Raw genomic sequence first — 11,940 nt, forward strand, 5'->3', positions numbered from 1 at the left:
ATAAAGTGTACAGTGCTCACTTTGTTTATTTTTTATTACAAGTATTTGCACTGTAAAAAAGACAAGAAATAGTATTTTTCAATTCACCTAATATAAGTTCTGTAGTACAATCTCTTTATCATGAAAGTTGAACTTACAAATGTAGAATTATATACAAAAAAAATGCATTCAAAAATAAAAATGTAAAATTTTAGATCCTGCATGTCCACTCAGTCCTACTTCTTGTTCAGCCAATTACTCAGACAAACAAGTTTGTTTACATTTGCAGGAGTTAATGCTGCCTGCTTCTTGTTTACGTCACCTGAAAGTGAGAACAGACGTTCTCATGGCACTGTTACAGCCAGCATCGCAAGGTATTTACATGCCAGATGCATTAAAGATTCATATGTCCCTTCATGCTTCAACCACCATTCCAGGGGACATATGTCCATCCTGACAACAGGTTCTGCTCGATCACAATCCAAAGCAGTACAGACCAACACATGTTCATTTTAATTATCTGAGTCAGACACCACCAGCAGAGGACTGATTTTCTTTTTTGGTGGTTCAGGTTCTGTAGTTTCCACACTGGAGTGTTGCTCTTTTAAGACTTCTGAGAGCATGTTCCACACCTCATTGCTCTCAAATTTTGAAAGGCACGTCAGAGTCTTAAACCTTGGGTCAAGTGATGTATCTATCTTTAGAAATCTCACATTGGTACCCTCTTTGCATTTTGTGAAATCTGCAGTGAAAGTGTTCTTAAAATGAACAACATGTGCCAGTCATCATCTGAGACTGCTATAACATGAAATACATGGCAGAATGTGGGTAAAACAGAGCAGGGGACATACAATTCTCCCCCAGTGAGTTCAGTCACAAATGTAATTAACACATTTTTTTTTTTTAGTGAGTATCATCAGCATGGAAGCATGGCCTCCAGAATGGTTGCCGAAGCATGAACGGGCATACACATGTTTACCATATCTGGTACATAAATACTTTGCAATGCCAGCTACAAAAGTGTCATGCAAATACCTGTTCTCATTTTCTGGTGACATTGTAAATAAGAGGGCAGCATTATCTCCTCTAAATGACACCAAACCTATTTGTCATAGTGATTGGCTGGATTAGAAGTAGGACTGAGTGGACTTGTAGGCTCTGAAGTTTTTCATTGTTTTGCTTTTAAGTGCAGTTATGTAACACAAAAAAAATCTCCATTTGTAAGTTGCACTTTCATGACAGAGATTGCACTACAGTACTTGTATAAGGTGAATTGAAAAATACTGTTTATCATTTTACAGTGCAAATATTTGTAATAAAATAATATACACTTCGATTTCAATTACAACACAGAATACAATATCTGAAAATGTAGAAAGACATCCAAAATATTTAATAAATTTCAATTGGTATTTTATTATTTAACAGTGAAATTAAAACTATGATTAATCATGATTCATTTTTTTAATCGTGATTAATTTTAAGTTAATTGCGTGAGTTAACCACAATTAATTGACAGCCCTAAAAAAATCCCCAGCAAATACTACTTCAGTGAACTAATAGCATATAGTTCAGCACAACCAAAGAATGAACTTTAAAAAATTCAAATACATGAGCTCCATGCAAGCAACCAGCCATCCAGGATGACAATAATGGGATTAAGTGAGAAATCTGGGTGGTGATTTCAGATCCCCACCTTAAACATACTTAATTTTCTATCAAGCCACACAAAACGGTGCTCTTAAATATTGTGATAATATTTAAGTAGTGTTTTTTCCCATTATTGTAATACTTATACATAAGAAATAACATGTTACTGCTCCAAAGGATCCATTACCATCTATCACATAAATAGTTATTTAATGACTTTTTAAAACACTAATTATTGACCTAAATAACCATAATCATTACTCCAGATGTGCTACCATGTAACTACCGGTATGTAGTTATTGACTCAATGTAAAATAATGGAAAAGAAAGGAATCATTCTGGTCAATTCTTTAAATGCTTCTTAGTGTCCATACCATTGACTCAGGCAGCATCTACTCCCTGGAGACTTCACACTGTCTCATGTCATAGAAGATGTTGCATTTGTAAAGTAATTTCATAGTCAAGAATCCTTGAGAGAATATCTTCATATTTTAAACAAAATATATTATTTTCATCTTTGCACTTCAACCAACTCATTACAAATATGAGCTTCAATTGTTTGCTGAGGAAACAATCATCCTATCATCATTTATTCATACATCAGTAGCATCAAAAGTGTGCTAAGGGAACTATCATCCCACTATCATTTAGTTATACATCGATAGCATCAAAAGTGTACATAGAGCTGTACTATGAGCGGATATGATTTTATGCCCTAAAGAGTTCACAGTCTAAAAACACAAATGGGTAAAACAGTTGAGTACAATACAGAGCAACACACAGCAGGGTGTGATCTCACAGCTAGAAAGCTTCACAGTACAGCGAGTTTTTCAGGATCTGAGGAAAGAGCTTTGTTACACTTTCCCATACACGAATATCAAAATGTATTTACAGATTAGATGATTTTTGAGATTAAGGAAAACAGTAATAAAGAAAATCAAAGTAGGAGGCCTTCATGAGAGAAGGCAAAGTGACTCACTTTGTAACATTTTGCCCTGAATTGAATCTCAGAATGGCAGCTGTTCTTTAAGGTGCAGTATACAGAAAACAGAATGGCATGCCCTTTCAGTTACATACAGTACCTAACTCTCCAAACTTTAAAAGCATGAGAGATGGAATGAAAAGAAAGCATGAAAGTAGGGTGAACAAAGGAGATCAAAGTAATATATCCTCCCGAAGAGATTCTAACCCACAACCAAACCAGGGCAGTTGAGCATTCACAGAGTGGTAAATGCCATCACCATAGTGACCATATCCCAGAACCATGGATAGAAAGGTACAAGGTTGCCTTCTGCCTTCCCATCTCCACATGGAAAAATGGAAAGAAATGATTGATTCTTACTGCATGTGTGCAAACACATACACATGCCTCTGCCCCCACACCACAATTATTCAGAACTCTCCTACAACTCTGCCCTTTCCATGAACACTAGGCAGACTCTCTGGACGAAAGCCAGATGCCTGGAATTTGGAGAATTGGAAACCCATCCCCTTCAAGAAACTCAGGCCTCAGATATTGATCACTCTCTCAAAACCCAGTTATGCATGGTATGAGAAGATATCCACCAAGAATACACCATAAAACTAGTCTTACAACTACACATGATCACAGTTCCTTTGAGGAAAACAAGAATAATAAGGGAGTTCTGGGCCGTGCAGACCTCCAAATGAAGATCATGCTGATATCCTTGAACAACTAATGGACCACCTGCCCTGCCTACGATCAAAATCCCCCAATTTTTATCTTTCTTTTCAATCTCAACTTCTACATAGACCATGAAGAGATGTGTTAGCACCTGATCTCTTTTCCCACAAGGAAATTATGGGTTTCACATAGCCCTGATGTTAAAGCCTTTATCAGGTCAGACTCTTACTATCCCAAGGACCACATTTTCATCCATCTTCCACTAAGACAGCTGCCTGATTCTAAGACAATGCAGTTTACAAAAATGTAGCAAGTAATTAATGAATGTCAGTGATAAATAATTCTCTATCAAGGAATTTCAGCTATGGAATGATGAAGAGATTTACCTAATCCAGAATAGTATCCCTTTTAGACCATGCTGCAGCTTCCTCCTCTTTGAAAGAGGTTTTGCAACATAACTGAAATGGTGTGTATGTAGTATTTATATAGACACAAACACAATATTTATATAATCCAGGTAAGGGACTTAATGAAGTACACTAGGGACCTCATTATTCAGATTTTACTTACCCAGGCAGCATTTAGAGTCTACAGTGATAGCTATGGTAAGCCTTAAAATTAGGTATGAGATAGACAAGGTTAGGCAACAAAAAGAGAAGATGGAGAGAGAGCACAACATTGAACTTCCTGTGGAAAGAAATTGGAAGGCAATGAAGTGATTTTAAAAAGGAGAAAGATATGGTCAGAGTGGCAGGAGAAGAGATGATCTTGATAACAGCATAGCTGATAGACTAGAGTAGGGAAACAATTTGGGTTTGCAATAGATTAGATTAGAGATTAATGTTAATCGAAATCCATGATCCTGATTCCCCTGGGAAAGTTCACATGTGGATACAGATACAAACTTTGGGCCCAATCCTGAAAATACTTACTACTGGGCAAAGACTGCAGTAAGCACTGTGCTCAAAAGCAAGTTTTTGCAGGATTGAGCCTTTTGCATCTGATTTGCACTTTTATTATGAACTGTACCAAAACTTGGAATCCAAACATCCCTGAATGTTGGGAAATTTCATATTGAAATTCAGATCTGGTTATGAACTTGGAGACTCAAGCTCAGATCTAGTCAACATAAACAATAATTAAGTATAGAGCAGAGGCTTAGCGGTAATGATAGAAGAGAAAGCTGTCATTACATGTTCCCTGTAAAACCAGTTTAGAAAATTCTTAAATCACAAAGAGAAACTACTCTTGGCTTAAACACTGTATGTTACATTATAGCCAGAGAATTCTTTACACCTCAGTTTAAAATGTCTGAAAATGGAAATTTATAATAGAAATGGTGACACAACCTTAAATTCAGCAATCTGAACAGCACAGGTATAGTTCAATCATAATCCTTTTAGTTCACACATTATTCCTGGGTGACATTTCACTGATGATATTTTTTATGTGTGCAGACGTTGGTTCATTAAGGTCCTTTGAAAAATGTGTCTATAACAAAAAACCCATCCAAAAAATCATTCTTAGTTACAATGCTCATTCAATTTCATTTTTTAGATGTAACTATAATCAAAAGGGGAGAAAAGCTTTATGTCCCACCATTTACAGAACGGAATTTGACTGCAATGCATTATTAGTTGCCCACAGTTTTTAAGCTAGTTTCAGAAAAAAGTATTACGAGTCTGTCAGTTTAAGTGACTAAGTAGAACCACTGAGTAATCTGACCTTCAAACAAAATAAATGGCACTAACACAAACTGTAGAATTCTTGAATGAGGCGTCTCACAGTCTTAGACCCAAAATGCTATAGAATAGAGTAAGAGTTTTTTTCATGTAAACTTGGATTATTATATTAAGCAATTAATATGAACTCCAATGAGCCAGAATGTTTTCACTATTTTCTGTTGGTATTAATAAATACTATGTATTACAAGAGTTTTATTTATGAGCTATTTACATGGTGTGTAAACAGACTAAAATTACAGGAACTGAGCACCAGAACTTGTCCTCTCCTCCAACAAGAGCAATAATGACACTCCTTACTGCCTCAGTGGTAAAAAGGACCAAGGACATAGATTACAAACAGAAAGACATATACAAAGGTGCGCGAGAGAGAAAGAATTAATTACAATGGGGCTAAATTGTGTCTTAAAGGCACAGTCCTGTATTTGAAGGGTCCATGATGTAACAAGAGCCAAAAGAGTAAACCCATTTGCTGACTGAGCTCTTGGGGCAATGAGAGAGCACATGCTACAGTGGCAGCTCTCCCACACTCTACCCTGCTCTCAGCCAGCATTGCTTGTAAGAGCAGGAATGGAGTGATGGGTCCATCCTCACTCCTTTATTTCCAGTGCCTTTTGGGATAGTAGTGCCATTCCACTTTTGCATAGAACCTATCTTATTCTTTACCATGGATCCTTCCATCATTATAGAGAGGTTTTCCAGGGACATCAAAGGGTGAACGAGTCCCTGGCACCAGCATCTTTTTGGAAGCACATTGCTGATGAAGTGGAGGAGTCGGTGCCCGAGGGGCAGCCATGAAGTATAGATCCCAAGACCTGTGTGGGGCTCAAAAGTGTCACGTGTTTCAAGGCCTTACCTCTCAAGTTTCCAAGTGTAGATGCAAGCTCAACACTCTCAACAAGATTGATCCTAGAAAAACTTCACAATGAGGAATGTCATTGAATTTCCCCCATGACTCACCCCATCAGTCCTCTCTGCAGGATGGGATGGGGGATCTTGCCACCAGTGTCTGAGACAGAACACGACAGCACCTAGCTATTTATTAATATACCCATGGAACATCTCTATTAAGTAGTGTAGATAACCCACTGAGTATAATCTACAGACCCATTAAATTAAGTACTTGTGTAGCAAAAATGTAATATCTTTTTCATTAATGCTTTAAATTCAGTTTCCCAGATACCCATTTAGATTTAATAAGAGAATTATGTAAGGGATAATGTTCATGGTATTATAGCATACATAGCAGTAAATGGCTCTTTGATTTCGTTAAATGCCAGTGCAAAGCTGAGGCTTTTGATGAATTACAAAAGCTGTTAATTGCAAGTACACTCGATGCTATTAATATTATTGCTATTATAAGACAAGCTAAACTAATTTGTTTGCTCTGGTTCTTCGCTGCTTGTTTATCTTTATAGGTTACAGGGTTTTAGTTGTTTTTCTTTTCATCTCATGGTTCAACTTTTTACTAGGACATTTTGCTGATTTTAAAAAGAAATATTTTGTTTTTGCTAGGTTTTTATTCCAGTTTTCCAACAAATGCCACCAAATTAAGACAAAACAATGAAAACAAATAGTGCTTTAGATTAAATTTCTGGCATGTATAACCATCATTTCCCAAACAGCCCTATTGTGATGTGACCTCTTATACCAGGGCTGAATTGGTCCTAGACACCAGGTCTCCAAATTGTTTCATCCATATCTCACCAGGGAGTTCCAAACCTGCATCAGCACTGACATGGCAGCCTCAGCAAAGGCTAAGAGACACTTTCAAAAGCATAACTGCTCTGGCTGGTGCAGCTCTGAATGTGGCATTTCTTGCCAGTGCTTCAGTGTCCCTCATACAATGGGAACCAGCTGGTGGAGTGGGGTGGCGGGAGGGGAGGAAGAAGCCTTTTAGTCTGCACCGTTAAAAGAAGGTGGAGGGAGTAAGGAAGCCATGGAACACCAAGAAGCTTGAGGGGGTAAGTAGTAGGGACTAATGTGGGAAAGTTACTAGAGGGCCCTGAGGCAGGGACTTATATGTAGAAGCCTTGAGGAGAGCCTGTAGCAGCCTTCTATGTTCTGCCCATTGTGCTTTTCTCCTCCTTCAGTTCCTGTCCCCAAGGGTGGCAGGTTTGTATAATTTTTGGTGGTGCCCAGAACAGGTCCAAGTCCTGTTCTGGGCACCTGCCTTGTAAGCTGATATATATATTTTTAAATAATGTAAAAATGTGAGGTCTCTGGGGTGTGGCTGGTGATGAGGGATTTGGGGTGTGGGAGGGGCTCAGGCAGAGGGTTGGGGTGAGGGCTGTGGGGTGGGGCTGTGGGGTTCACGATGCAGGAGAGGGCTCAGAGCTGGGGTAGAGGGTTAAGAGGGTTAAGGGTAGAGGGGGGGATGAGGGCTCTGGCTGGGGATGAAGGGTTTGGGGTGTGGGAGGGGCCCAGGACTAGGGCAGAGGGTTGATGTGCGGGGGGGGGGTGGGCTGGGGATGAGGAGTTTGGGGGTGCAGGCAGGCTGCCCTGGGGCTGGGGCCAGAGAGGAGGACTCCTTTCAGCAATCTCCCCACCGGCAGCAGTGAGCTGTGTGGGAGGGGTCCCCCCCAGCAGCACACTCACCTCACACCACTGTCACTGCACGTGCTCCTAGGGCCCCTAAGAGAGACCTGGCCCCAAACATTGGTGGAGCTGGGCTGCCGGGCCCTGAATATTGCTGGAGCCTAGGCACCACAGGCCCATATAACTCACTACCCCTGCCTGTCCTTTTCATTCCCCAGTACTATCTCAGGCCAATCTCTCTCTCCTCATCAGGGAAGTAGGGTTCAGGGACCACTGTCTCCTACAGGGATCGGCACCACCATGTTGCGTGACAGACACTTGACAAAAGTACCGTAGTTAGTGACAGGCCTTGGGGCGGGGTAGGGGGAGGATGTCATTCAGTCATTCAATGTTTTTTTTTAAATGACCACGGAATTCAAAATTTTTACCACGGAGACTTGTGTCCGTGTATGGACACATTGCTGACCCCTGGTCTCCTATGACCTCCAGCTCTCTCCAGTTTGCACCTGTCAGTACTGTAAGAGCAGAGGTAGACTGTGCTTTCCTGCAGTTCCCATCATAGCAGCCCCTGATGGCTGAGAGGCAACTCTGGGGGGAAAGTTTCCCTGCAGCTCCATTAGCTGCATGAGAATCCAGACTGGAGGTGCGATAGGCAGCATTGCCAACCCCAACCATTCAGAAATCCAAATCAGGAGATTGTCTTAAAACTCTATGAGATTTTATAAAAATAATCAATTATAGGTTCTTTTTATTTGGCTTCTGGTTTCTGAGCTTTCAAGGTTCTCCCAAGTCACATTAAACAAGTTTTTCTCCACAGCCATGCTTGCTAGAAATCTGCTTTTTTAAAAAGGAATGCTGAGTCATAAAACCACTTGACTCCCAGAGAAAACCATTGAATATCATGATTCTCACAATAAAATCACAAGTGCTGGAAACACTAGATAAAGGGCTGCTAGTATGTCATGCAAGATGCATTGACAGTTATGAATAAGTGCCCTGCATAGGGTACAATCCTGCAAGTCAGTGGATGATTTCAACTTGCATTGACTTTAGCTGTAGCTGAGGGTGCACAGCACTTCAGAGGATCATGCCATCAATGAGCATATATACCATTTATTGTGCTCCACCTAAAATGTCATTGGGAGTCATTGCTGACTAGATTAAGGGCATACACAAGTGAGGACAGTTGTTTGCAGTAACCAAAAATGCAGGTCCCTTCCTGGAATGAAGGGCACCTAGAAACATGGATGTGGGCCCTTCACTGGGCTCAGATTTATGTACCAGCCAGACTGGCTGTCATAGGCCTCTGAATATACATAGAAAATGTATTCTATACTCTCAGATCTCCAGCATATAAGCATCAAGGTGGAGTTATGGAAATTTAATATCTATGGCTACTTGGGAGTCATACGTTCTTCTGAAACATTAATCCTCTCAGAAATGGAAGAAGTCACCTTGTTCTCATCACAAATGTGTCTGTATCATAAACTAGGGGCAAGGGCACAATTCTGATTAAAATCAGGATCTCCTTACTTTCATTTCCTCCTAGCTTGTTATGTTAAAATAAGCATGCTGTTATGTTCCTGAAATAAGAAATTGAACAACTACCATGGCAAATCCTGCTCCTCTTACTCACACAAAACTGCCATTGAAGGCAACAGGAGCTTTGCATAGATCAAGTATGCATAGTTTGGGACCAGACCAGACACCAGACAAACAGAAAGAACAGAGAAGCAATGGAGAAATGAATGAACAAAAAAGCCAGAGAAAGCGATAGAGAGCAAATTAAACAAAAAATAGAAATCAGATAATGTGAGAGGTAAAATAATGAAAAACAGAAAAAGGAAAAATAAAGTTAAACAGAAAGGCCATAAATGATAAATCGATAGCAAAATCTGCCTCTTGGTGTATGTTAAATACTATTCCTACTGTAATAGCATAAAAATATAACAGTCTTTTTCATGTTTATGTCTGTTTATTAAATTTTTATCACGCGGTAAAATAAATTTGCATTTCAATTCATTTTTGGTATATCGCCACTTATACCCATTTTGTTTAACTTACAGTGCTTCCAAAAGACTGAGTTGTTAGCATCTAAGAACAGGTTGGGAGCACCCACACAAGGAAAGCTATTTCCCTGCTCATAAAAGTGACCTCATTTGTTTGTTGTTGTTTTTCTCATCAATTTGGTATTAATTAATTTTTGCTCACTGGAGAGCAGTATTAACAGGGGAAAGTTGGGCAAATTCAGAATGCAGTATACAAGCAAAGAACAGACTAATGTAAGGTAATGTACAAGAGAGAAATAGAATGTTAAAAAGATGAAGGGAAGCCTAGAAAAAGATGGATACAAGAATGAATAACAAAAACAGAAATGTTAGGAGTGAGAGAAGTGGAAGACTAAGAAGTGTTAAACTCAGGAAGCAAAAAGTTAGGAAACACTTATTTTGTGTTTATAATAAGAATGAATTGCACTGATTTATTTCTTGTGTTTTTACAGAGAACTGAATTGGTGTCAGTGATTCTTGGTACATGCCAAGGAACTAAACATTATATTTCATAGGGAGTGAAACTGTAGAGGGGGAAAACAAGATGTACTTGACAGCTCAGGATTTAAAAGTTTCTTATCTGAACTGCAATGCCACTCCCTCGCTGCACTGCATTAGAGTTTCTGGCACCAGTACCAATGCTGACAGTGACAAAAGGGAAGTGTCACTCAGAAAGACCAAGTGATATGGCAGCCCCAGTGACAGAAATAAACATCAGGAAACTGATAATGTACAGATAATTTCACCCAGGTGTTTCCAGCTGTTTCTGTTTTTCAGGGAAATAAAACAGGGATGGATATGTGAGCAAATAGAGGGAACTTATGGTAGTGGAGTTTAAACAGTGACTTTTGTATGCACACTTTTTCTCTTCTGTTAAATCTATCTGTCATATAGTCAAATGCAATCTCTAAAACTTCACATTCAAAATTGTGCTTCTACAAGTTTTCACTTCTAAGGTTTTGCATATACAAACAGCCAGATTTGTCATGCAAACTGTCTTTGCACTTGCATATTAGGGAGGTGACAAACTCAGTTTTTAGGTGTGAATTCCAAAGCCTGCTTATCCAAAGACAAGTTTGATCCTAAAAACCCTTACTTACATGGGTATTCCCATTAACTTCTCAATTAGAGCAACTTCTGCTCAGGTGAAATCACTTGTGTGATATTATTCTAATTGATATCATTTATAAAAGAAGAAAATAATGACACTAGTGAGTGATGTAGTCTTTTCTTCCCTAGCCATTGTTGGTCACAGTGGTCTGGTAAATGGATGGAGTTGTAAATTACCATACAACAATATATTTTAAATCACCTAGAACCACGGTTAGGTACTTTTCATTTCTTTCTTATAAAGTAAAATAATACACCAGTAGAAAGAAAACAATAGCAAAAGAATATTAGCACAGTTAATACAAATATAAGACAAGGAGGGTAACAAGACATACAGCGAAATAATTCACCTCTGCAGGACATACCAACAAGGAACACATCAAAACAAACAGGCCATTATCCACATTAGTTTCACTTACAGCATTTCATATAAAAGCACTGGGGAAGAAGCAGAGAATATTAATTGAAAAAATGTGACTGAATGCTGGAAAAATGTTGATCCAATACCCTATGCACACTTTTTTTCAAGTTTTGTTTATTGCTGGGAGCTCATATGTGTATGAAACTCTGACTTATCTCTATCATTTCCTTCCCCCATCTTTTTCAGCAATAATAATAATAATCACAAGCAAACACTATATTTATAGGACTTACACTCAATAGATTTTTCACACATACCATAGTTGTGCTGCTCCTCAGTTTTGTAGATTGTAGATAAAAACCCTATTTAACTGCAGACTTTCCATACTGAGAGAAAGGGCCATGCCCTCAGGAATAATACTGGGAAAACAAGGGGGAAATATTATGAGTATTTCTTACTGACTGAAAGAGAATATCTAGCAAGCAACAGTCAGTTGTAAAATGGCTACTCTAGAGCTGCAGCTGCTCTTTGCCAAATTTAAAGGGCCAGCCCCCAACATGTCTGTGTTACAAAATTTGTATAAGGCAGATAATCTGTAGTAAGGAAGGCTTATAGGGAACAGGCAGTTATCAAGGAAGGTGCTTCTGGTGAAGATGCTTGTCCTGTGTGTTGCATACCACCACTATAACCCATGTTTGTTTTCTTTACTAAACTATGTAATGTTCTGGCGGGGTAATATTTACTTGCTGCATGGCCACTCCTTTATAGGGTCCTAGTTTTGAATTTGTAGGGAAGCTAGCAGCCTATAGCCAGCTGGAATTAGGAAATGATCATTAACATTGTATTTGTCATTATATAAGCGTTCAA

At 39.0% G+C, this 11,940-nt stretch overlaps 1 long non-coding RNA gene across 1 annotated transcript in view; it reads right to left on the reverse strand.

Annotated features, from left to right (window-relative positions):
- LOC123351897 overlaps positions 1-11,569 on the reverse strand; it is an 83,263-nt gene extending 71,694 nt beyond the window's left edge. The window contains exon 1 of the long non-coding RNA XR_006574077.1: positions 11,391-11,569. This is a non-coding gene — a long non-coding RNA (uncharacterized LOC123351897). The remainder of the gene's footprint in view (positions 1-11,390) is intronic.
- Positions 11,570-11,940: the final 371 nt, after the last annotated feature.

Source organism: Mauremys mutica, chromosome 1, assembly GCF_020497125.1.
Source record: "Mauremys mutica isolate MM-2020 ecotype Southern chromosome 1, ASM2049712v1, whole genome shotgun sequence".
NCBI classification, from domain to species: Eukaryota; Metazoa; Chordata; order Testudines; family Geoemydidae; genus Mauremys; species Mauremys mutica.